General features: G+C 38.5%; 1 protein-coding gene across 1 annotated transcript in view; it reads left to right on the forward strand.

Moving 5' to 3' along the window:
• LOC149138885 (Nucleotidylyl transferase superfamily protein) overlaps positions 1-27,001 on the forward strand; it is a 235,657-nt gene that overhangs the window by 140,760 nt on the left and 67,896 nt on the right. The gene's annotated exons all lie outside the window — the stretch shown is intronic.

Below are 27,001 nucleotides of genomic sequence, written 5' to 3' on the forward strand. Positions count from 1 at the left end.
TTCAAATTATGATATATTGAAAATGTTACTGCAATCATAGTTAAATCTGGCTGTTCTAGAGCTGTAAAATTTCGATTTTAGGCGAATTTTCAAGGGTTTTACTGCAAAATTTTGTATATCTGCCAAATTCCCTTTTTTGCAGGATATCTGTCATCAGGTGATGTTGCATGTTCAACCTTTAGTGACCTGGTCAAGGATTAAGCACTGTACGTGGGTGGAGTGTATAATTTTCCACTGCATAGATTGATTTAGCAAGATAGAGTGGCAGCGTGAAATGTTTCCAACTGCTGCTAAAACATATTGTGCCAACGTGAGAGCCAAGCGTGAATGAAGGTGCGTTCTGCGTGGTTCAAATCGTCCCAGGTATTTCCAAAAAACCTGTTGTCTTCATTAACCTGCAAGCACATCACTAAAAAAGACAGAAAGGTTTCTGAAACGTAATGGAAGCATAAATGTATACACAACTTAGGGTTTCGATTTGATTGATTTGTAATTCGATTTCTGGTGAAACACATCTGCACAATTTCCTCTGGCATAAGGTCTATTTCAGGCTTTCTCTTCTTGTCTTTTTACCGTGATTCAAGCCGCGCTCTAATTTTTTTATTTATTTTCAAGTCATGGTTGTGTCCCTCTTTGATCGAATGTTGCTGCGTTTTGCCATAATAACACTTCACCAGCATATCAGCAGTGTTGAAATCGTCCACCCATAAGCCAATCGACCCTCGCTTTCACCTGCATTGCATATAAATCGGTGTGATTTTTCTTTGTGCGGGCCAGCATTCATCGTTTCCATTAAGCCGTCAAGCCCCCGAGTTAGCCAGGTAACCTCTGCGTTTCCCCACTCTCAGTAAATCTGATTACCATTGCCGCCTTTATCTGTGCATTTGTGCGTTGATCCTGTGCACGCATTTGAGAGCGTTATGCTCTTATACACCCGTGTTCACGCCATTGAACCACCCTGCATTCATAATTTTTCGGCCTGTGAGGAAACACATTTTCGTTTTGGAGTTTATGCGTAGGTTACAGGTGGTCTATATCCTCGTCTAGCCAAGGGAGAACGCACAGTTTACGCACAGTTTGCTTTTCCTTTTCCGCTTTGATTCCTCAATCGTGACAGCGATTTACCTGAAAGCGTTTCTCATATGCGGTGTGGCAAGGGTTTATCACAGAGTTGCTGTAGTGTTCATTAAAATCGTTGGTTTCGTTCCCATTTAATTAACCTTTGAATGAATTCGACGTGCCTTTTTTGGATAGCGTAAGCATAGCCATAGGTTTGTAAATTTTTTGTTTCTCGTTTTAGAATAGGGTTTTAGTTATAGTTTATTTCATTTAGATTTCTTTTTTTTTTAAATCGTATTAGAATTAAGGGTTAGCGTAGTTCTGTATTTTGGTTTTTTTTTGTTTAAAATAGTTTTGATTTTTAGATTTAGTTTTCCATTGTTATATTAGTCACTTTAGCTTAGATTTTAATTAAATTTTTACTTTAGTTAGATTTAAATTTTTGCTTTAATTCGGTTATATAAAAATACAAAAAAAGAAGGGGGATTTGTTTTGTTTTAGTCTTAGATTAATTTTCTTAAAAAATTGTTTTAGGATTTAATATTTAGATTTTTAGATTTTAGATTTTAAATTTTTCCTTTTAGTATAGAATTTTTCCTTTTTTTTTTTTTTTAGGGTTTTTTCTTTTGTAAAAAAAAAAAAAAAAAAAAAAAAAAAGCATAAAAATTTTCTTTGTTGTGGAAAATTTCTTTAACCATCTTCAGTTGCTTATCACTGCCTATCTTTCACGCTGAGATCTGAGCACGAAATAAATATCTGGTTTCTCTGTTATTCAAAGCAAATTCATTTCTTTTAAGTTTCTGGATATCGCTATTTGATGAGCGTTGTGGTTTTACTGAATATTTAAAGCATTGCTCTCTTTTCCTGATGATTGCTGGTCGTGGTTTATGTTCTTCAATCATCTAGCTAGTAATCATTTAGATCTTTTAAGGCACTGGTCTGCTCAATTCGTCAAGTCATTTTAGTGCTTTTCGTCTCCTGGCCCAACTGTCTGGCAGTTGGCCTTCATCTTTCCTCAAGGTCTACCCCCCTTAGCCGTGGGAGACAGGCTTAAACGGAGAGACCGGGGATCAGAGTGACAGCCCCCGGTCTGAGCGTTGTCGTGTCAATCCGCGCGACAACACAGTCCATGCCGAGAGGGAAGAATTTCGAGGCAGTCTCCCTCCGAGTGAGTCGGCGAAGAGAAGGGCTTCGAGTTCGAATTTTCGTCGGGGCAGAGGGAGTAGCACTGAAGCCTCAGCATGAGGAGAGCTGGTGGGACGCAGATTTTTTTGCAGGTAGTTTGCTGGGCAAAAAATCGTCAGAAGAAAGAGGAGAAGCATGGCAAAGGGATTTTCTTCATCGGAGAATTCCTAGCCAAGGAATTCGAATTCTCTAGAGCTGAGCAATAGTGAGGGACAACAAGAGCAACAGAGACGTAAGAAGCACGTCTCGAAGATCAAGTGTTTCCGCTGTGGTGAGATGGGTCACTATGCTACATAGTGTCCTCTCAGGAAGAAAAACAAGGATGAGAAACACGATCTGCAGGCTACGCCTGTGAAGATCAAGGAGGAGTTTGCCATGATAGCTGAGATACCTCCAGGAGGGAGGTGGGCTGATTTAGAGTTGTAGTTTGAAAGAGTTACATATGGGCAGGATCCTTGAGGAGTCCACCTCTTAAATCAATACCTTGCTATGAGAGCCTAGATCAGCAGTAGCAGGATGGACTAGTGTCGGATGGTGTCAAGGAGTGTCAGGGAGATAGTTGCAGTGGCTAGGAGCGCCAGAGACTGAACAACGCAATGCAGAGTAGAGTTGGCAGCAGTGCAGATGGCATAGAGCAGAGGTCAACAACAACGCAGTAGATTCAGAGGGTCAGTGCAGAGACTCGCTGCAGTCATGCTTCAACATTCATGTGATATCATACTGAACACAGTTAGTTCAGTAATTTTGGATGTTTTTCCATTGCTATCAACAACAGTTTGCAGTGCAGTGGCAGTGCTAGCAACAACACAGATGCAACACTTGAGAGGGAGTTGTAATACGGATGCAGTGTTGACAGTGGCAATGTTAGCAACAGTATGGTTGCAGCAGCAACGTAGTAGTTGGTGGACAACATCTTAGACATCAACAGTGCAAAGGACGATGCTTCAAAGTCAGAGCAGTATGCAGCAGCGTATTGCTAGAGCACATTCCTCACTAAGAGGGAGTGTTGATTTGAGGTAGCATCGGATGTGCTCTAGGCCTCAAATTTTGCAGAGAAGCTTGGAAACTTTATTCCAAAGAACCCAGAAAGAATTTTGGGAAATTCCACCCAGAGACAATTTTATTAAAATAATTAATTTTTTAATGGGACCCTAAGTCTAAACTTAGGAAATTAAAAATATTAATGGGTATTAAGCTAATTGTGGGTGTAACTTCTAGAAGAAGACATGGATCAAGCGAAAATGATCTTAGCCATTCATTAACTTTTAATTTGGGCCGTTGAATGTCAACGAGAAGATTATTTAAGGAAGCTTGAGGGTCATTTGGAAAACACATCGAGAGATCAAGAGATCGAATTTCTGAAGTGAGAAGTTCTTAGGAGGAAGTTTTGATCGAGGAGATTTCTTACAGTTGAGGGGCAGGGATAGCATCCGGAGACGGAGAGATTTTCTCAGTCGGAGAATCATCAACAAAGAGAGGCAGAGAGTGATCCAGTAGCCCAGACGCAGAGGTTAACACAGGGCCACGTAGAGACAACGTAGAGGGTGAGAGAGAGTCTGAGATTTTGCTGAGGAGAGTCAGTTTCAGAAGCCGAGATTCGGGGTGTGAGATCGGGAGGCTGAGAGCAGAGACTTCGGGCAACAAATCGATTAACAGACTAGGTGACGCAGTGCCTAAAGAGGTTGATGCAGGGATTGCGTGTGGACTGTGCAGAGGCAGCATAGGGCCTGCCAGAGGCACTTCATTCAGTATCTGGATGAGCCGAGATTTTCTCAGTGATTGTGTGAGGTAGTATCACAAATCTATCTGCTAGTATTTCTCTCTGTAACCGAATAACTGGAGAGATATTCAGGGATGTATTCAGAATTTTCTATTGCTTAATAATAATAAACCCTCAGATCTGCTGCATCGGTTTTCCTGCATTGGGTTTTTCCAGAGACATTTGTCCAAAAATAACGGTGTCTATTGTGTTGTATCTCATTTCTTGCTCTATCTCTTGTTTCTGCATAGTATTTAATTAAGTGAAGGCTACAATGTATGTATTACAATATTTGCTGTAGGAAACTGCAAGTAATTTGTTTAAAGGAATTTAACAAATAGGAGTAATATCATCAGTTGTTGCAGTAGGAATTCCAATTGAGGAATTTTCGCAATGCACACAAATTTCTGCACTTCAAATCAATTCTTTATTAATAACTCAAAACTTTCTAGGGTTCCCATCCTAGGGATAACAACACACTAAGGAAAATACATACAACAAGAACTTGGATCTGATCTCGCTGATGTTATGAATATAATATATATAAAAATAATATAAATAATGATTAGTATACTGAAGAGGCATGTCTCTAAGGGCATGACCATTCATGTGTTGAGAAAACAAGGGTAGTAAGATTAGGCTTGATTTCTTTGTCTTAATAATTACTTGTGAATATTAGATTTCTTTTTTATTCTTTGTTATGTCTTCTTCATCAAGCAATTATACAAATGATCAATCTTCCAGAAAACTAAAGAGACAAGAGTCAACAAAATTAGTCTCCAAGCCAGGGCAGAACCCCACAAGGGGAAAACCCAACAACCCTTCTCTTATAAAATCGGATCAAAATGAGATATCCAAGACCATGACCAAGACCAGAATTGCCACCAAAAACTCCATGTCCAACCCTCCTCAATGTCGCCTCCAAAGTCAAAGTCCACATAGATCAAACTGGTCAACTACTTGAAATTTCGGCCTTGAAATAGAGGGGCATAAAATATTTTTGTAGCTGCCTCAGGAACTCGTCCTCATTCACAAAATTTATCCTCCACACGTGCTAGATTCTCTCTCCTTTAATTATGTTTGCTTTCTCCTTTGCTAGTTCAAAAAAATGCTTCTTGTATTGTGCTTGAATGATCTGCCATTAGGTCGAATTGTCTTATATATATATGCCCAGGAGGTTGAATAGGTGGCTTTTGGAAGCCCATGCTGACTTGTTCCAAGGAGGGACGACTTGCTCATTTGGTGGACTTTGACTCAAACAAAAAATCAAATTCCTTTTTCTTACAGATGTCCAAATGGGACATGACTTAAATATATTTTTCTTGACTCATAATATTTTTTTTTTTGACTCTTCTAGACTTTATAAGCATGAAGAACATGCTTTGGTCAAAAATGAAATATAATAATGAATATAATTATACACAATGGTAGATTTACATTACATTATGAAGACGAACACTCGTTACAATTTCAACACTCCCTCTTAACTAGGGAGGTATTCATAATGACTCAATAAGATATTCTCAAGTTGAAATATTCATATAAGAAAGGATCCGGATCGATAAGCATCAATGATGATTACATCGTCCTAATCAATATTGTCAAACTACCAAGGCCTTGACAAGTACGCTCTCTCTCTCCACTAGATCAGAGCACAATGCTGGGAGGCACAAATTTGGGCACCACCGTCTCTCAAGGCACATACCCCACCCGAGTGTTCCCAAGGTATGACCTCACAAGATCATTTCCTAATCCAACGGAAAATACGTCCTTAGGACCATTCTTTACCAAGTCTATGTATCCAACTTAGGATGTTAATCCTAGTCAACCTCAATACATGACTCAAGAATGTACGTCCTTGATGCTTATCCATTCCACCATTCTCCCTACTAGTTTTCATGCACTAGGCTTATAGTTGTTAGTCCCAACCATAGTATGTGACACATGGAGAACCATGTGTCCATTCTCACTCCCTCTCAACTAGGGAGGGGATAACGACAAGCCTAAGCTTGTGTCAGAAGTATTCATACTTCCCTTACATCAACTACTTGTTTTTCTAAGAGATTTGTTGTAGCTTCTTGGCTCCTATCATCATCCTCTCGAATCATAAAGTAGTTCGACCTTCTTGGTTCTTTGACGATCTTCATGCAACTTTAATCAGTATCATAATCGAATCTAACATGTCATCAAGTAGTTCATCAAACACCTTATGGAGCCAAACCTCTTCACAACTGATTATACAAGCCTTCACATCTTCTATCATAATTGAATCCAACACATTGTCAAATAGTCCATCAAGCATCTCATGGAGCTAGACTGCTTCACAATTGTTTTTACAATTTTTTTGAGTTTTTCTTCCCTCACAGTGCAACAAAATCCTGCTTTACACTCTATCAAGAGATCATACCAACTTCCAAGCATAAAACACCATCAGTAGTACTTGTATTCATCATCGACACTGCCAACTCAATTGATGTGTTCTTGAATCAAATATATCAGGATTCTAATCAACTTCGGTAATGATGTATCCATCCAAGATCTTGCAACTCCCTCTTTCAAACTAAGGTAAATGAACTTATTCCCTTTTATTTTCTTTCATGCTTACCATTTAATGCTAAGTGTTGACTTCTTTAATGCAACCTTCAAACTACTTTCTCCTTCTTTTTTATGCCTTCTAGGAAAGTCTTTGTGCTTTCCTACATTCTTTCGTCGGCTGTCAAATCTTAGGCAATTACTGACTTGCAAGCTTTATTAGAAGAATATGAAAGAACAAATACAAGTGGGCAAAGTACAAAGACAATAACAATAGTAGTAATCAAGGAGATGTAGAGAACTTATCTTTTGAGAAAGGTCAACTCCCTCTTCACATCAACATGATGTCATTTTTTTCATCTTCAAGAGCTAAATCTAGATCTTTTTCTAATAGTGGAAACGATGAGTTAGGGTTTTGTTCCTAGGGTTTTCTAATTCAAACCTTTGCTAGGGTTTACAAACCCTAGATGCTTCAAGTTCCAAAGTTTTCAAGATCTGCCAATCTTTAAATTGCAAGTTCTACATGTATACTAGTGGGTTAGCTGCAAACCCTAGCATTGTCATTGACAAGCTTTCTATATGTGAGATGGAATTCATTTCATTCCTTGATTTCAGAAACCTTGTCTTTATATGCAAGGAAAGACTTCAAATGCTCACATATCAATGGTCACTAAAGTATATCTACACAAACCCTTTTTATAATTCACTACTTTCTTTCAAGAGAGCGTTAGATCATTATCTTAGTATTATATGCACTATAATTAACATAGGTCATTATTTGAAAATTAACAAAGATTATACATACCTCTTTCAGTATTACCTTATCCATCCTTGCAGAGATCTGATCCTTTGACGTTTTCCTCTATTGAAATGTATCATTTTCCTGCAACAAAGATACTTCAGATCTTGCAGATTTCAGTGAATCAGATAGGTCAGCTTTGTTGATGCAATTCATCTTTATTTTATGTATAAGAAGGAAATCTTGGTAGTATGTCTGCTTCGCATATTTGTGCCACAGAGATGAACTTCTTGTACCTTTAGATTTCTTATCATAGTTCTTACTACAACTGGATCTTTAGACTTCGCATTATATTGGTAATTCGATTCCTTTTTCAGAAGGTCCGATCCTCACGATCAAAGATAGACCTTAATAGTTCGGCCTTTTCCCACAAAGTTTACAAAATTTCGATCCCTTCCACTAGATACCACAGAATTCACATATCTTTGGACTAGGATTACAATCATTCTTACAATGAGATATAACATTGATTTGTATAGGTCTTCAGGTTTGGCATTGATAATCCAACTCTTTCTTTCACAGAGAAATATCTCATAAATAGACTTTAGTATAGAGTCTTGGTCCTTATAGAGATAATTTTTCGGCCTGTTGGTTTGTCACAGAGATATTCAAACTTGTTAACTTCCATGCTCAAACTAGTTCCCTTTTCCTTAAATTCAAATGTCATTTGGACAGAGATGAGGCTCGTTATGGTTTGTATTTCTATAGAATTCGGATCATGGTTCTGCTTTCAAGGAGATATGATACAATACAATACATAGTGCTTTGGATACTTTGCATTTAGTGACAAGGGAAATTCGTATAAACCTCAGAGAATAGGCTTCGGCCTTCTAATCCACTTGAGCGAGGGATAGCAAAGATTAATTATTATAACTTTTGTTTTTCATCCATAAAGAAAGATTTCCTTAGAATAATATTCCTTAGAAGTATAAATGGTCTCAGAGAGTTCACATTCCACAGTGATATATTGCTTTAGATGTGTAAACTGTGTTATGAACCTTAGACAAGTGTCATAGAACTCGGATGCCACAAAGGTATAATGCCACCAAAAATTTGGATCCTTAGAAGTATGATTACAGAAGTACTTCGCATGTCACTGAGAGAACGTGTCATTGAAGTTCGTATACCATAGAGATTATAGAACTCACTTGTGACAGTGTCACAAAAAATTTCGTATACCACAGTGCCACAGAAGGTTCAGATGCCACCACTGAAGGTTTTGATTTGTCACAAGTTCAGATCTGTCATGTATACTCCTTATCCTTGCCATTGTAAACTCTTGAGAATTCTTGATGTAGACTGTACATATAAAACTCTTCCCCCAATCTTTGAAATTAGATGCTTCATAAAAACATAGTGCCTAAGAATTTTGAACCAGACTTTGATCCTTTTTCGATCTTCCCTAGCTCTAATACCATGTTGAGAAACCAAGGGTAGTAAAATTAGGTTTGATTTCTCTGTCTTGATAATTACTTGTGAATATTAGATTTCTTCTTTATTATTTGTTATGTCTTCTTCATCAAGCAATTATACAAATGATCAATCTTCCTGAAAAATAAAAAGGCGAGACAACAAAACTAGGCTCCAACCCAGGGAAAAACCCCACAAGGGGAAAAACCCAACAATCCTTCTCTTATAGAATCAGATCAAAATGAGATATCCAAGACCAAGACCAAGATCAAGACTAGAATTGCCACCAAAGACTCCACTTCCTGAAATTTCAGCCTTGAAACAGAGGGGTCGAAAATATGTTTGTAGCTGCCTCAGGAACTCGTCCTCATTCACAGAATTTATCCTCCACACGTGCTAGATTCTCCCTCTTATTCTGTTTACTTTCTCCTTTGTTGGTTCAGAAAGATGCTTCTTGTATTGTGCTTGAATGATCTAGCAATAGGTTGAACTGTCTTCTATATATATATATATATATCTTTCCAGAAGGTCGAATAAATGGCTTTTGGAAGCCTAGGCCGACTTGCTCATTTGGTGGACTTTGACTCAAACAAAAATTCAAATTCCTTTTTCTTAAAAATGTCCAAATGGTACATGACTCAAATATATTTTTCTTTGACTCATAATAAATTATTTTTTACTCTTTTTGACTTTATAAGCATGAAGAACATGCTTTGACCAAAAATAAAATATAATAATGAATATAATAAAAACATCAATGATAAATTTACATTACATTATGAAGATCGACACTAGTTACAACTTCAACATCATGAAGGGGCACCTGCTTAGGTATATAAGCAAGGTCCACATTTCTAAATATCACATATCTCATATCTCTTATACATTCAACATTCTTATATAAATATATTATTATCCCATTATGGATATTTACATATCCCAGATATTCTGAATATTTTGCTATGAATATGAACCTTGTTCATTACATTGGTATGAGAGTCGCATTCTCTAATCTCGAAGATTTTGGAGTTTCTCATGCAACTCGATAGTCAATTTGATTTTGGCCTTCGGCCACTAGAAGTTGAAGTTGACTTTTGGTCATTACAAAGGAAAGGTGTTATATATATATATATATATATATATATATATATATATGAGAGTTATAAAAAAAAAGAAAGGAAGTCAAAATCTATAATTCAAAAAAGAGTGTATAAAAATATAAATTTTAAAAAATAAAAAATAAAAAAAGATAAAAATAAAAACCGTAGTCACGGCCTCCGATAGACCACTGCAACGTCGTCCCACAACTCGTAGTTGCAAAATGCACACAACCCTCACTCGAGCCCCGCCACTGCATAGAGTTAGCCATTGTCGACAGACCCCGTTTCCCCGATTCCATGTACGAGAACAACCGCTGTCCTGCTCTGCACTATTGCCACCAGGGTTATTTTCGATCACTCTTCTAGCACCCAACAATCCACCCTCTTCGCTATTGTATGACTGCCTGCCTATAAGTTCAACTGCATCCTATCCGTACACCCATTTTGCACTATTTCCACTGTCTGCAAAATTGTTTATTTGTACGTAGATTTTGTAATCACTTTAGAAATAAATCAAGCGTTCCTTCACACAAGCCACCACCCTTTGCAACAATGACGTCATTCGAGATCTCACACTTGTAACCCCTTGCAAAAAGAGAAGTATAAGGATACAACAAAGAGTTAAACCCTTGTTATGAGGTTATGGTGGAATATCAAACGGTTTGAGAAATTTATAATCCTTCATGATTTCCACTTAATAATTAAGGTTATATCTTGTTAGTGAGGGCACCACATAAAAGGAGAAAAATTCAAAAAGGTATTTTTTAAAACAAAAGGGTGATAAAATATAAAGATATCCTTTATAAGTTACCTTTAATAAAATATTATTTTATTAAAGTGCAAAAGGATACAAGGAAACTTCAAGGAGGTCAAGAAAAAAATGGAATATGAGTCCCATGAATAAGTGAACATTTTGGACCAAATGTCCATTTTGTGAAATGAGATTTGAGTACCAGTCTATTTTTAAAATTGCAAAGCATTTTGCAAAATGTGTGGAAAAATATTTATTATGGAATAATGTCAAGGTAGTTCATAGTTGCAAATAGAAAGATTAAAATAAGAACTCACAAAACTTCAACGAAAAAACGAGGCATCAGAAAAGAAATGTAAACATCTCGAATATCGGTTTTACGAAAATCAACAGAAAGTAACAGAGAAATTTGGGGTCTAAGGGACCATAGTCAAAAATTACTTGCGAAGGTCAAGAAGTCCAAAGATATAAAGAAAAAATTAAAAGAAGAAAAGGAATATCTCTAGAAGAAATTCAACGAGAATCTATCGAAAAAGGAAGAAGAAAATTTGCGCTTAAAAACACTTAATCAAAGGTTAATAAAACAGATCAGAGATTTAAGACATGAAAAACTTGAACTTCAAAATACTGAAAATAAGGTTGATGAATCAAAATTCCAGGAACTCTCGCGTTTTAGAAATCATAATCAATGTCTACTCACTCAAATTAAGAAACTTGAAAGTGATAAGAAATCATTGAAAAACAAATTAGAAGAACTTATCATGAAAGAAGTATCGAAGTCTTCAGACATAACAGTCCAAGTTGAAGAAAAAGGAACGAATACCGATCTAGTCAATATCACAACTCAAGAAGATGACAAATCAGTTGAAGTAAAAACATATTCAAATGTTACAATTCAGATAATGAAAATTCCAAGTGAAGATTATGTAACCAACTCAACAACATCAATACTTGAAGTAAATCAAGAAATTGCCACACACATGATAAGGGAAAATCAAATCACAAGAACTCCTTATCAACATCCAAATCACAAGAGCAGACATCTCAATTAGTTTGTGTATTTGTATCACTCCAGCACAATCCAGTCTTACGATAACAATTTATCCCAGCTATCAAATAATTAGAAAATTCCGTAAAAGATTGATTTGGGATGGTCAGATCCCTTCTTAGTTCAACAATTTTGTTTATCACTAAGAGGATCCTATCATCTTGTATCATTGAAGATGACAACTCAAAGGACTCTGAAAGATATGAGTAGGTTACAAGACAAAGAAATAGATGACACGCCTTATCAACAACAAGCCTTGAGAACAAAGCGTTTTTGAAGAGGAAGGAAATGTTATGAATATAATATATATAAAAATAATATAAATAACATAAATAATAATAATCATAAATAATGATTAGTATATTAAAGAGGCATGTCTCTAAGGACACGACCGTTCATGAAGGGGCACTTGCCTAGGTATATAAGCAGACCCTCATTTGTAAATATCTCATATCTCATATCTCTTTTACATTCAACATTCTTATATAAATATATTGTTATCCCATTATGGATATTTTCAGCTATTTTGAATATTTCGCCGCATATACAAACCTTGTTCTTTATAGATGATCAAACCCTACATGGCTGATCTCGATCTCCCTTGTTGTGCCTTGCACCTTCCTTGAACCTTGGCACACTTGAATTGAAGTCCCTCTCCACTGATGTCCTCCTCTCAATGTCTTGTGCTCACTCAATATGTCTTTTCCCTTAGCCCAGCTTTTCTTTTATAAGCTTGAGTTATGAATGAATCCATACCCCTAATCTCCAAAGTGATTGACAGTTGAGATTGGATCTCACCTCACTTGAGATTCACCTAATTCATTAATACAAATGATTTTGTATTTCATTAGATTAACCAAATTTTTTCTTATAAAAGAAATTACTTTAATCATTAAACTAATTGCTAAGGTTAAGGGTGTATTAGGCGACTTCCACACACCTAGACACTTAGGCCTAATAAGTACCTTCTTGAGTTACAAACATCAACACTCCCTCTTAGCGAGAGAGGTACTTCCCGAAGAGCCACCTAGAATTGGTTGTCACTCTAGTCTTGGCACAATCTCCTTTCTCGGAGGTTTGCTCTCTTTGAATGTGCTCCTAGGACCCTCCACATGCTCTTGAGCATCCCTCAATATTTGAATAAATTTTCCCATTAACCTATATAAGTTTCTCTCTCTAACAATGATGACCACTACTGCGTCTGGGCTAGACTCCTTCGGGGTTGAATGAACACCTACCCATTCTTGAACATAACTATATGTCCTATGTCCCTCCAGTACTAATACTGAGAGCAAGTTCTTCGTCAGTCCTAGTATGAATAGCATGTCCTTGGCTTCCACCCTCCCCCCTAATTCTAGTTGGAACTTAATGCTTCCAACCCTCTTCACTACATACTTGGCATCGTAACCAAGCTCCACATGTAAATTTGAGTGTCTTTCTGTGAGATTGCTAAATAGCTCCCATGCCTTTGTCATATGGTGGGGTGCACGACTATCAAGGTATCAAGCACTCCTGATGATGGTATTGGTATATAGATAGGAGACAAATGAGAAGTCCTTCTCGAACTTTGTTGCAAATTCATCAAGTTGAACCTTTGTTGATGTTGTTGTTTGTTGTGACTTTCCCTTCTCCTTCTTCTTCTCCAAACATTATGATGCATGGTGCCTACTCTTGTGGCAATATTTTGATTTGCACTCACATGTATGAGTTGAAGAGGCAATGACCAGGAGAAAAGTAGTCCAACATTCCACTTTAGATGCTTAGCGTTCCACTTTACATTATTCTTTGACCTAACAGCTAGTTTGGCCCCACACATGTGAGTGCCTCCTTCACTAGCAATGCCTTGGATGATTTGGCCAACCTTTTGCTTGGAACGAGTACTTTTCATCTTAGAGATGCCATCAAGCCACTTTTGACCCTCTTTGACTTATAGCATTGCCAATTGACCACCTTTGCTCTTCCCATGTGCTGGCTTGAGGAGAGGTCAATTTGGCTTGCAAACTCTAATTGAGGGCTTCGTTTAGGCTCTAGAAGGTTTGCATGTGTGATAGATGTTAAAATGTGTAACTAGGTTCGGTCTTCATAATGACATATGTAATTGATGTATAGAAGAAAATAAAATTATTTTTGTAAGTACTTGAATCATGGGTTTCATGATCAAGGAATTTTATTTTAGTTAAGGTTCCCATTGTGAACCTTTAAGTTTTGTCATCTAGTCATAAAAGTCAAATTGAGTCAATGTCATGTATGAAACATGAAGGACCTTTCTTGAGTATGTTACATTTTTGTATAAGTCATTAAATAAATGAGAAGACCCTCCAAGGCCAAGCAAAGGCACCTCCTTCAAGATGGCTTCAAGAAGAATGATGAAACCTCTCAAAAAGGACATGTCGCCTTAGGACCCTGTTGTAACTTTTTTCTGACACCTTTTAAAGTTACAAATTTTCTTTAAAATTTGCCACCTTCCTTCAATTTTATCCTTGCCTTGACAAATACCTTCCTTTAAATATCATTCCATCTAACCCTTTCCATTGCTAAAGGATGAATTGTCTCTCAGGTTTTTATAAATGTCTCTGAATTATTTTTAATAGTTTTTATTTTAAATGAAATTTAATTTTATAAAATATATATAATTATATTTTTTTATAAAATTATTTATTTAAAATATTAAACTTAATTTAAAAATATCAATTCAGCCCAATCTCTTAAGTATGGGAACCACATTTGTTATCATGTTACATACATCAACCAATAATAACAATTCCCAAGTAAAATCAAACTTATGTCCCCACCTCGCGCTTCACACATTAAACCACCATAATCTAAATACCTCGAGATGTGTGAAATGGTTAAATCAATGGTTAGCGGGGGGGCCGCCTATTCGACTTTTAGCCTACCCCCCACCCCACCCAAAACTATTTACTAACTATCTCTCCCCCCGCAAGACCGTTGTAAAACCATTTTTTACATTGATTTAAATTTATAAATGTCAAGCGGGAAGGTCTACGAGGTATGCAAGGAAATTTTTATATTATAAAGTGTGTATCAAGGGAAATAATGGATGGAGCATTTTTACAGTCGTATTTATCTTAAATGAGCTTACAGGTGAAAGATTGGAGGTAAGAGGAGACTGAGTAAAATGAGGTAAAATGAGGTAAAATGAGGATGGAGTTTCCAATGCTAGAAAGAGATGTTTCTTCCTTATGGGATAATTTTACAGAGAAATAAAGTTTTACGCTATAAATTTAAGGAGGAACGAAATCATAAAGAGGACAATGCATGTGAACATAAAATTTGGATAAATTCTTGTCCAAATATTTTACAGAAGTTAAAAGGGAAACTATTACGCTATAAATTTAAGGAGGAAAGAAATCATAAAGAGGACAATGCATGTGAACATAAAATTTGGATAAATTCTTGTCCAAATATTTTACAGAAGTTAAAAGGGAAACTAAAAGATATTTTACCAATCATGGCAAAACAAGACATGGTTTTCAAAAATGGGAAGGAAATCAGTTGATGGTTTTTCGAAATATGTCTATGAATTTTATTTATTTATAAATATATAAATTCAGAGAAAAAACAAGACATGGATTTCAAACAATGGATGATTTTACGAGATAAAATCATTTGAGGAAATATTTTGAGATTTAATTTATGAAATTCATGAAAATAGAGAAATATGAATTTACAGGTTTATAAAATATTTAGGAAATATTTTATCAAAATATATTCCTCCCAAATATTTTATGACAATGGTTAAGCATTTAAAAGATAAGGAAGGCAAATATTATGGATAAAAGGGTCAACATATAGTTTGGTTTAATTCCAAAATGCAAGAACTCCTTGATCAACTAGGTGGAAAAACATAAGTAGACATGAGATTATTTTCAAATTTTGGACTTAGAAATAGCAGTCAAAGGGACAACTAGTTGATACAGGTGGCAGAGTTAACCAAGTTTGAAGGATAGATAACAGATTTTGTGAAAACAACTTCAGCCACTCCAGATTCCAAAGCAAAGGACCAACATCAGTAAATTAGTTTTGAATTTAAAGGCAGATTTTGAGGCAACACTTGAACAATTAGTCCCAAGAATAAAGGCAACTAATTAGCAGTAAATGAAACAACCTCGGATTTCCAGGGCAGAATCTTAAACAACTTCAGATTTCTTAGCAGAAGAATTAGAAACCAAAGGATCACTCCCAAATTTAAAGGCAAAAGACTTTGTGCCATTTCCAAATTTTCTATAGCATATTGTATTTTTAGTTTATTTTGATAGGATTTGTTTCCTATAGACTAGTGACAATTTGAGGAAGATGTTTTCCTATATATTGTTTGAATTTCATTGTAAAATGGTTGGCTTTTGATTTCAGAACCCTGCCATTTTTGTAAGGACTTTTATTACAAGAATTTAATTAAAGTATCCTAGCTCCAGTAAATGACAAAATTTGTTTTTCCTCTATGTTTTCCAGTGCTTTCATACTTTGTTTCTGCATTTGTTCAACGTAACGTAGGAGCTAGGGAAAGGCTAAGTTAGAGTATTGACCTCCTTGGCAGTCTACCGCGAAGTTATTGTTATTAGAGAAATTAGCTTATTGAACATTTTGTTTGAAATACGCTTCTCTGCATTTTTAATTGTCACCTTCTGTCATTTCTTGAATGTATATTTGTTTGGTTGTAGAATTCTTCTACACGCATCTACTATATTTGATTGATTAAGTATTCAATATGAATACTTAATTATCTGATTTTTCTTATTTTTCTCCACCAAACTCTTTAAGCCATGTTTTTTTGTCGGAACTAGACATTGGTACTTTGATCAAGTTTCAGCAAGTGAGGGATTTATTTCTAAGCAGGGATTGGATATTAATCAGCAACCACTTACAACAAATAATAGATCTGGCCATTGTGCTTCAAAAGCTGCTGTCCAGTGACAGTGATAGCCTAGGGTTCAGGTTTGATGTGAGAGGACCTGCTATTTTCATTTGGATTTTCATACTAAATAGACTCCATACACCTAGTAAGGTCAATCAGTCAAGTACATTCCATTTAATGGCAATAACTTTTTGCAAGGAATTTTTAGTTACATTCATGCACAACCAACCAAAGAAGTTTTGATTTACCATTTCTTGTGTGGACCCCTCGTAATTTTCAAATTAGTGTGTATATTGTAGAAAATTAATGCACTGTTGTAGCCCACCCAGTTTCAAGTTTCTGCATGGTTTAATGCCCAAAACCCATCATAAACACATCACTGATATACATATCATATTTGCATTTAGCTTGAAACAAAAGGCTACTCTACCACATTTCACTTTACAGCTCTCTCTCTTTGTTATATGTGCATTAACAATGGGCTGATTTAATGTCTCACTAAGCATAAAAGTTCTGAAGACTGTTGCGTCCTCACTGGCTGTATATAGCCTTGAATAATGAGCTATTTTTTGCCTCCTATTTGACTGTAGACAACCATTAAACAATATGCTAGAGTAGGCCCGAATTAAATGAAGACACAGATTTATTACACGACCTGCTTGACCCAGAAACTCGGCCTGGCTTCTTCCCTTTCTCAGACTTCTTGCTTTGCTAATCACAACTTGATTTCTTTGTCTGAAACTCAATCAAACTGTCTGCCAACAAACTTGATAAATAGTTTGCAAACTTGATCTTTATACACACGGACTCGACCTCTACACAACCACGAATTTATGCCTGGAAGTATGCAGATGCTCAGCAAAAATTTTGGGCCACAACTTGGCTTAAATACCTCAACAAACTCAACATAACTCCTAGAACAAAAACTAGGAAATGTGTGCCTGAAATCTCTGACTGGAATTTGTGCTGTAGTCTCTCTAGAAGTTCGAGTTCTCCTCCTTGTGCTTAGCAATATCAACCTCCCTTCAAGCTGTTAGCTCTCCTTTGTCTCCTACGCTCTCCTCTTTTCCATGTGAGAAGAATGAATAATGTTTACTCTTCCTTTCTCCCTTTTTGTCTTCTAAAGTGAGAAAAACCTAATCCTAGAGATTTAATGGCTGAGATTAAATCTCAACTCATTAGATCAAGGGTGAGATAAAGTCCCCCACTTGACCCCTTTCACATGTTGATCCCCTCACTTAAAACACTCCTAGTCACTTTAACATGTTATTGACCTTGTGCACTTTTTCTCTCATAAAGTGATTTTTAAAACATAAAAGTCACTTTAATATTACAAAATGCACTTTGCACTTTTTCTCCCTAAAGTCACAATTAAAACATAAAGTGACTTAATTAAAAGGTACCACCTCATAAAGTGACAAAAAGGTTATTAATGTGTCTTCCTAGGCCAAAGGCTAAATGCCTAGGAAACGCTTCCTTGGTACCATTTTTCTCAACACTCCCTCTTACTAAAGAAGTTTTTTCCCACCACTCCATCTTTATCCTTGAAGTGAATATGCTCATCATTTGGTATCATCTTGTCACCTTGATAAAATTGGCAACTAGGGCCAAACTCCATGTGGGTCACCTTATTTATGGCAGCTGATATTTTTCTTGGATTCCTCTCTTAGAGAGGTGTAGGATTGATCTAAAGATCGTCCGATTCCAACATGTATTTATGGAGATATGATTTTATTTATATTATTTGACAATTTGTCAAGGTCGGCTAGCAACCAATTAACCCCTAGCTCAACCTCAACGTTGCATTATAAATAGAGGAGACCTCAAGTCATTTGAGGCATACACATCTCTCATGATCTCTCTCCATTCGTTTGGGTTTGGTGGCAAGAGAGGTCAAGAAGGAGATCTAGCTGCAGTCCTAGAGAAGGAGATCTAGCCGCATTCCTAGAGAAGGAGATCTAGCCGCAGGTGAAGAGAAGATTTAGCCACAGTTCAGATGTGCCCTAGCTGCAGTCAAAGGGAAGGCTCCAATACGCAGTCAATGAAGGCTCTAAGCCTCAACAAAGGAGGGCTCTAGTACACAGTCAAGGAGGCTCTGATCCACTGTCAAGAGGAAGGCTCTAATCCGTAGTTAAGGTAGGCTCTAATCTGTTGTCAAGAGGAGCTCCTACCCGCAGTTAAAGAAGCCCTAATTTGCAGTTAAGAAGAGGCCCTAATCCACAGCGAAGAAGAGCCCTAGCCGCAGCAAAGAGAGACCCGCTCTAATCCGTAGTTAAGGTAGGCTCTAATCTGTTGTCAATAGGAGCTCCTACCCACAGTTAAAGAAGCCATAATTTGCAGTTAAGAAGAGGCCCTAATCCACAGTCAATAAGAGCCCTAGCCGCAACAAAGAGAGACCCTTATCTGCAGTTTAGAAGGAGCCTTAACAACATAAAGAGGCTTGGAAGGATAACGTTAAATTTCGATTGCTGTAGATGATAGCATGGTGAAAGAAGCATGGTGACAACATAGTGATAAAGGCTGTTCCTAGGCATACCTTAATGTCTATTTTCAAGGTTGGTAAGCCACAGTCATAATGCGTTGAAGAAATCTGCCCTAGACTAAGATCAGATCAGCATATGTATTCAGTTGTGTTAGAAAGTGCTGACAGTAAAGTTGAGTCCTTGTAGGACTAAATACTGCTGCGTTGATGTTATTAGTTGCTGCTTGTTTGAGGATCATAGGCCTAACCTACTGCTAGGCTAGGCCGCAAGCCATAGCCAGCAGGATAGGCTGATCTATCAGTCTTGGACAATGTGGCACATTGCAGCCTTGAAGGCCTACATTATTGACTGTGTGAAGGATAAGAAATGAAGCAGTGACAACTAGTACAGCAAGTGGACGATAGCATTTTGGGAGATGTTTTGGGTCAAGGGTTGACCATGTTTGTTTTAGTTTAATGAGCATCCTGTTGGTGCCATATGGATGATATTCCTGCGAGCAGAACCAATTGTGTAGCTTTTGGGTGCATTGAGCTTGCTATCATAAAATCTCAGTTTTGTATATTTGTACTATCTCGCTCTTTGTTGAACTATTGTAGAATATAAGAAGAATTGATCAAGGGTTTCCCCACATTGGGGTTTGTCCCTGGCTGGTGCCACATCTTGTGTCCTCTTGTCTTGGCTTGTCTTCTACTGTTTATGTTTATGTTCTATCTGCATTTTACTATCATGCTAATGTGATTGCTAAACTGGACATTGATATTGGGCTAACAAGAAAATTGAAGTAAATTTCTCTTAAGCATAGAACATACCAAAATTTAACATGGTATCAGAGCTGAGGTGAAGACAAAGCCCAAGCAAGAGTGAAAGAGCAATCACCGAAGACAGTTGGACAAGGTCAAAGGCTCAATGGGTTCCTCATCCCACTTCTTGGCTGAAGACAAGCTCCGTGAAAAGTCTGACTATCACGGATAGAAGATGTCTCTTGATCTGACATTGGAAGAACAAGAAGTGTTGGATTATGTGAAGGGTAAAATCCTTGAGCCTCCATCAAATGCACCAGCTGCTATGAAGAACAAGTACACCAAGGGTGAAGTCAAAGCGAAGAAGATTATCAAAGATTCCATTGACAAGCATCTGGTGGCTTACATCTCCGATTTGAACACCTCCAAGGAGATCTATGACAAATTGGTAAGCATGTTCAAGGTTAGTGATGCAAATCAAATTTTATTTCTCAAAAATAAGTTGAAGGATGTTAAGAATAGCAAGGACGAGTATATTCAATTCTACTTCTTAAGGATCACTAAGATCAAGAATGTTCTTCTATCGATTAGAGAAGTCATTCCTGACAGGGAACTTACTATCACTACCCTTGGAGGGCTCCCACCCGAGTGGTATATATTTAGAACCACAATTCTCAATAATGATCAAATTCCGGGATTTGAAGAATTGATGTCAAGATGCATTCAGGAAGAACCAAGAATGGTGGAGCACGAAATGCCTTCTAATAGAGGAAACCCCACTGCTTTCTCCGTTCATGCCAAAAGAAGAAATATTGCAGGGTCTAAAGGTCACTTCAATGGAAAGCCCGGATCTAAGGGTGGAAGGAAAGGCGAGTGCTTTGCTTGCAATAAGTTTGGCCACTATGCGAGGGAGTGTCCAAATAGAAGGGACACATCACATGATGATGATCACAATCATTTTAGGGGCAACTTCAATAACAATGATCAAAGGAATGACATGTACAATGGCAAAGGAAAAAGGAATGTAGGACATCAAGGAAATGATCGACCCTCCAAGAAAGCAAGGAACTCTTGGTATGAAGAATCAAATGTTGTTTCTGATAAGCAAAAGGAGTATTATCTTATATCGGGCCTCTCGACTACCTCTCCTCTAGACACTTTGGGAAATTGGCTTATTGATAGTGGTGCTTCAAGGCACTTCACCGGATACAAGGAAGCTCTCTCTAATCTGATAGAGAAGGAAACAAACTTGGAGATTATTCTTGGAGATGATGCCACCTATCTCGTAAAGGGTGTAGGTAATATTCCTCTTCAATTGAATCAGGGTAACACAATTCATTTAAAAGAAGTTCTTTATGTACCTGATCTCAAGAAGAACCTGGTGTTCATTTCGGCAATGGAAGACAAAGGTTAAAAGGTGGCATTCATCGATGGAAAGGTACATGTTTGGAAAAGAAATTTTAAAGATGTCTTTACTCTTGGGTTCAGGGTTGGCACTTTGTATCAAGTTACAGGAATTCCATTGGGGGCCATGTCTTGTGACACATCTCTACAATCTGAACTATGGCACTAGAGGTTTGCCCATCGCCATTACAAGGCCCTACCCGATATGAGACAGATGGTGACAGGGATTCCCGCGTTCAAAGAAGAGCATGAAGGTGTAAGTTCGGGATGTACCAAGGGAAAAATTACAAGTAATAGCAAGACCACAGATGTGGATCAACCCAATGGGTTTGAGGTTCATGATCGGGAACCTCATGTATACAGATTAAAGAAAGCTCTCTATGAGTTGAAGCAAGCACCCTAGGCTTGGTTTGAAAGGATTGACAACTATCCGATGAAGTTGAGATGCAATAGGAGTGATGTTGATCCAAACCTTTACTTTAAGGTTGAAGATGATAATCCTCTCGTACTGGTACTTTATGTGGATGACCTCTTTCTGATAGGTGCAAACCCTCTCATTTACAAACGTAAGAGGGAGTTGGATTCCGAATTTGGATTGGTGGACTGCAAGCCCATGACTACCCTGATGGAGCTTAACTTTAAGAAGTTATGCGGTAGTGCTACTAGACCCGAATTGGGAAAAGCTTCTGAGTATCGTCAACTCATAGGAGCACTGATGTTCTTGTTGAACTCCCATCCAGATATATGTTTTGCAGTTAACACGTTGAGCCAATATATGGTTGAGCCTCATCACTCACATTGGATTGGTGCCAAGAATCTTCTGAGATATCTTCGGGGCACAATCACTCATGGACTGAGATACACTGTCGAAGATGTGAGGCTGCATGGTTATTCTGATGCTGATTGGGTAGGCAGTGTGGTGGATCGCAAGAGCACTTCTGGGTGTTGTTTCTCTTTGGGTTCTGCTTCGATATGAGCAAGAAGCAGAAGTCGGTTGCTTTGAGCATCGTTGAGGCCGAATACATAGCTGTGAGTATGGCCTCCTGTGAAGCTATCTGGTTGAGAAAGCTCTTAAGTGAGCTGTTTGGACATGTGCTAGATACCATCGTGATCCTCTGTGACAACCAGAGTGGGATCCGATTATCAGAGAATCCTGTATTTCATGATCGCTCCCAACTCATAGACATTAGGTACCACTTTATCCGAGATATGGTACAACGAGGAGCAATAAGGCTCCATCACATTGGGACTGATGTGCAGGCCGCCGATATTTTGACAAAGCCCCTGGGGAAGGTCAAATTCTTGACTTTCCAAGAACGATTAGGAGTCGTGGAGAGACCCTCTCCTGAGGGTCCTGTATGATATGGATATTGAGCTTTAGGAGCTCCGGGGGGCGTGGGGTACTTCATTGAGTGATGAGAAACCATAGGGTAAGTTGTTCAGCCCTCCCTTAGTGGTTTGTTATTTAGGCAGGAAGAGTGGTTCATCCTTCTCCTGCTTAGACACAATCACAGAGCGAGTGTTCCAACCTTCCCTAATGATTTGTTGTGTATAGGGTGAGTGGTTCAGCCTTCCCCTGGGATACCCCATGGCGACATGTAGGCAGGATGAGTGGTTCATCCTTCTCCTGTTGAGACATCCTACCCATGCAGTCTGGGACTCATGGGAAGTACCTCTCATCTGGCCAATGAGTAGGGAAATGAGGATAGGGACCATAGTACTACCGATGGATGCATTGTGTACTACCGTACTCCCTATGCTAGGATGACCTATATTGATTTGGGATCAATGGAACTGACTCCGGGTTAGTAAGAGTGGGATGAGACACTCTCTTTATTTGGAACTGATTTTGGATCAGTAAGAGTGGTTTGAGACACTCTTTATATGGGAATGACTTCGGGTCAGTAGAGAATGGTATGACACATTCTCGATCTCTTCTTCTTCTTCATAGTTCAACAGAGTAGTGTAGAGTAGTGCATTGATGGCAAAGATAGTACCGACTGACAGATGGATTAGCAGATGGAGTTCTCCCTAATTGAGAGGGAGTGTTGAAATTGGCAACTAGGGCCAAACTCCATGTGGGTCACCTTATGTATGGCCGCTGATATTTTTCTTGGATTCCTCTCTTCGAGAGGTGTAGGATTGATCTAAATATCATCTGATTCCGACATATATTTATGGAGATATGAATTTATTTATATTATTTAACAATTTGACAAGATCGGCCAACAACCAATTAACCCCCAGCTCAACCTCAACGTTGCATTATAAATAGAGGAGACCTCAAGTCATTTGAGGCACACACATCTCTCATGATCTCTCTCCACTCGTTTGGGTTTGGTGGCAAGAGAGGTCAAGAAGGAGATCTAGTCGCAGGTGAAGAGAAGACTTAGCCGCAGTTCAGATGTGCCCTAGCTGCAGTCAAAGGAAGCCCTAGCCGCAGTCAAAGGGAAGGCTCCAATACACAGTCAATGAAGGCTCTAAGTCTCAACAAGGGAGGGCTCTAGTACGCATTCAAGGAGGCACTGATCTGCTGTGAAGAGGAAGGCTCTAATCTACAGTTAAGATAGGCTCTAATCCACTGTCAAGAGGAGCTCCTACCCACAGTTAAAGAAGCCCTAATTTTCACTTAAGAAGAGGCCCTAAGCCGTAGCCAAGAAGAGCCCTCGCTGCAGCAAAGAGAGACCCTTATCCGCGGTTTAGAAGGAGCCTTAACAACATAAAGAGGCCTGGAAGGACAATGTTGAATTTCAGTTGCTGTAGATGATAGCATGGTGATAGCACAGTGATAAAGGTTGTTCCTAGGCACCTTAAGGTCTGTTTTCAAGGTTGGTAAGCCACAGTCATAATGCGTTGAAGAAATATGCCCTAGACTAAGATCAGATCAACATATGTATTCAGTTGAGTGTTAGAAAGTGCTGACAGTAAAGTTGAGTCCTTGTAGGACTAAATACTGTTGCGTTGATGTTATTGGTTGCTGCTTGTTTGAGGATCATAGGCCTAACCTACTGCTGGGCTAGGCCGCAGGCCATAGCTAGCAGCATAGGCTTATCTATCAGTCTTGGATAGCGTGGTACATCGTAGCCTTGAAGGCCTACAATATTGACTGTGTGAAGGATAAGGACTGAAGCAGTGACAGCTAGTACAACAAGAGGACGACAACATTTTGGGAGATGTTTTGGGTCAAGGTTTGACCATTTTTTATTTTAATGAGCATCCTGTTGGTGCCATATGGATGATCTTCCTGGGAGCAGAATCAACATTGTAGCTTTTGGGTGCATTGAGCTTGTTGTCATAAAATATCAGTTTTGTATATCTGTACTATCTCTCTCTGTTGAACTATTGAAGAATATAAGAAGAATTGATCAAGGGTTTCCCCACATTGGGGTTTGTCCCAGCTGGTGCCACATCTTGTGTCCTCTTGTCTTGGCTTGTCTTCTACTGTTTATCTTTATGTTTATGTTCTATCTGCATTTTACTATCATGCTAATGTGATTGCTAAATTGGACATTGATATTGGGCTAACAAGAAAATTGAAGTAAATTTCTCTTAAGCATAGAACATACCAAAATTTAACACACCTGTTCCTCTCACCACATCACCACCCAATCTCCCTAGTGGTCTACTCTCCCTGACTACCTCATGTGCTTCCTTCAAGGTACCATAAGGCCTTCTCGACTTCCTCCTCCCTGAAGAAGTCTCTTGCACAAGTGTGGGAAGCTCATCTCCATTCCTTGACACTTGTGGCCTTGATGAAGATGCCCCTGCAGCATGAAGTGATCCTGTACTTAGAGTTCCTGCACTATGAGATCCTGCACTTTGTGAACCTTTCACCCCAAGGCTTAGTAATCCTCCTGACCTCTATGAACCTGTACCAGTGGACCTTGAAACTTGTAGTGCGCTCCTCTTCCCAGGAGCCTGTTGCTCTACACAATCATCCTCTTGTGACCTCCTCATGGTCTTGGTAGGTTGAAACATGAACCTGTAAAGTCTCCCATCACGGAAACCAATCACTCTAGCAGATGCCATGCTAGATCCCACAGAATACATCAATACCTGTCTATCATGGAACAACACAACATATCCCCAGTCCTCAATACAATATACCAATATCAGGTTTCTCCTAAGCCTCTATACATAAAGGACCTTCGTCACTTTCAGAGGTGGCAATGATTCCCTTTGAAAGGACACAGTCCCCACTCCTGCCACTTTGACACTGGTATCATCTCCAAGCACCACCTCCAAGTCTAAACCCCTTGTAAGACTCGTAAAGGGTTCCCTCTCTCTAGTCATATGGCTAGATACAACATTGTCTATAAGCCAGACACTCACGGATATAGTACTAGTGGCTAAGCTCTCCACCAGCACAAACTTTTTATCAAATCTCGAGGTGAACTCCCTTAGTCGCAAGGGAAACATTCTCCTCCTCATCTTCCCCACCACTCTAGTTGCCTGCCTTGGCACTCCTCCTGGACAAAATCGTCCTACATCCTCCTCCAATCTGGAAAGTGCTCTTTGGCCACAATGTCATGTATGAATCCATCCCATTTCTGGGTGAACCCATCTAATGCAATCCTGACCAACTGGTTCTCTATAACAATCTCTCCCACTACAGCCAACTCATCTCTCACCTGAGAGATCTTGGTGAGGTGTGAAGTCACTGTGTCGGTCTTGGTCATCTTGGTACTTCTTAGCTTTTGCCTCAACACCATTTTCCTATTCTCATTGGAACTCCGGTGTAATGTAATAATAGACTCCCACATCTCGTAGGCAAATCTCTTCCCGGTCACATGAGAGAATAGGTGGTCTCTGATGGCATCGAGAATGATTCTCTTCACTTTTACATTCTTCTTTTTGAACTCAGTCAACTGAATAGGGTCTGTAGGAAGTTGCACGACATTCTCCACAATGTCTCATACCTCCAACTCCTCAAACAAAAGTATCATCTTCTCCTTCCAGGGGCCAAAGCTTTCTGCCCCAACCAATCTGTCCTCCACCCTTCTACCAGTAGCCATGACTCTCCCAACCAACACAAATTTCAAATCTCTCACAAATCTGTCACTAGGCAGTCTTCCTCCCTCTCAACCAACAGTCCGTTGGGTTTCTGAAGATCGTTTTAGGCTGTCTTCTCATTGTTCTAGCGGAAGGTTGCTTGCTGCTCTTCTATATCAGCTGAAGGTTCTCTTCAGATCTGAAGGTTCCTTTCTCAGATCTAGAGTTATCCAAGCTCTGATACCATATAGAAAATTAATGCACTGCTGTAACCCACCCAATTTCAAGTTTTTGCATGGCATAATGCCCAAAACCCATCATAAACACGACTGATGTACACTTCAGATTTTCATTTAGCTTGAAACAAAAGGCTACTCTACCACATTTCACTTGACAGCTGATAAAAGAAATAAGTGCAAGCAACACACAATTTATACACGGTGTACACAGTTATTTTTGGTCAACTGACCCTGGAAAAACCCGCAAGGGGAAAACCAGCTTTCAAGGGAGTTTTTATATTGCTTTTAAGAAGACTAGTAATTTAGTACACAGAGAGAAAAATCACTTATCTCCCTTATAGTCTTGCCGAAGCCACTGTCAGGTCACCTTGAAAATCTAACTCTCTCTCTGTCATAAACTCAGCCTGAGTAAGCTTTGTTTTCTGTTCATTAACAGTGGGTCAATCCTCAGGGCTGCCACTCTAACCCCTAAATTTTACGCGCAAAGCTCGAAATCATGCACCAGGGTTAATCAAGGAATTTGAACCAAGGTGGGTGGCATTAATATCATTAGTCCCAACCACTTAGGCTGCTCCTTGATGAGCTAAATGTAATTTATATTTTATTATTACTTATATCTTATAA

Source organism: Pinus tabuliformis, chromosome X (genome assembly GCF_031772625.1).
Source record: "Pinus tabuliformis cultivar Carrire ecotype Pingquan chromosome X, CPIR1, whole genome shotgun sequence".
Taxonomy (NCBI): Eukaryota; Viridiplantae; Streptophyta; class Pinopsida; order Pinales; family Pinaceae; genus Pinus; species Pinus tabuliformis.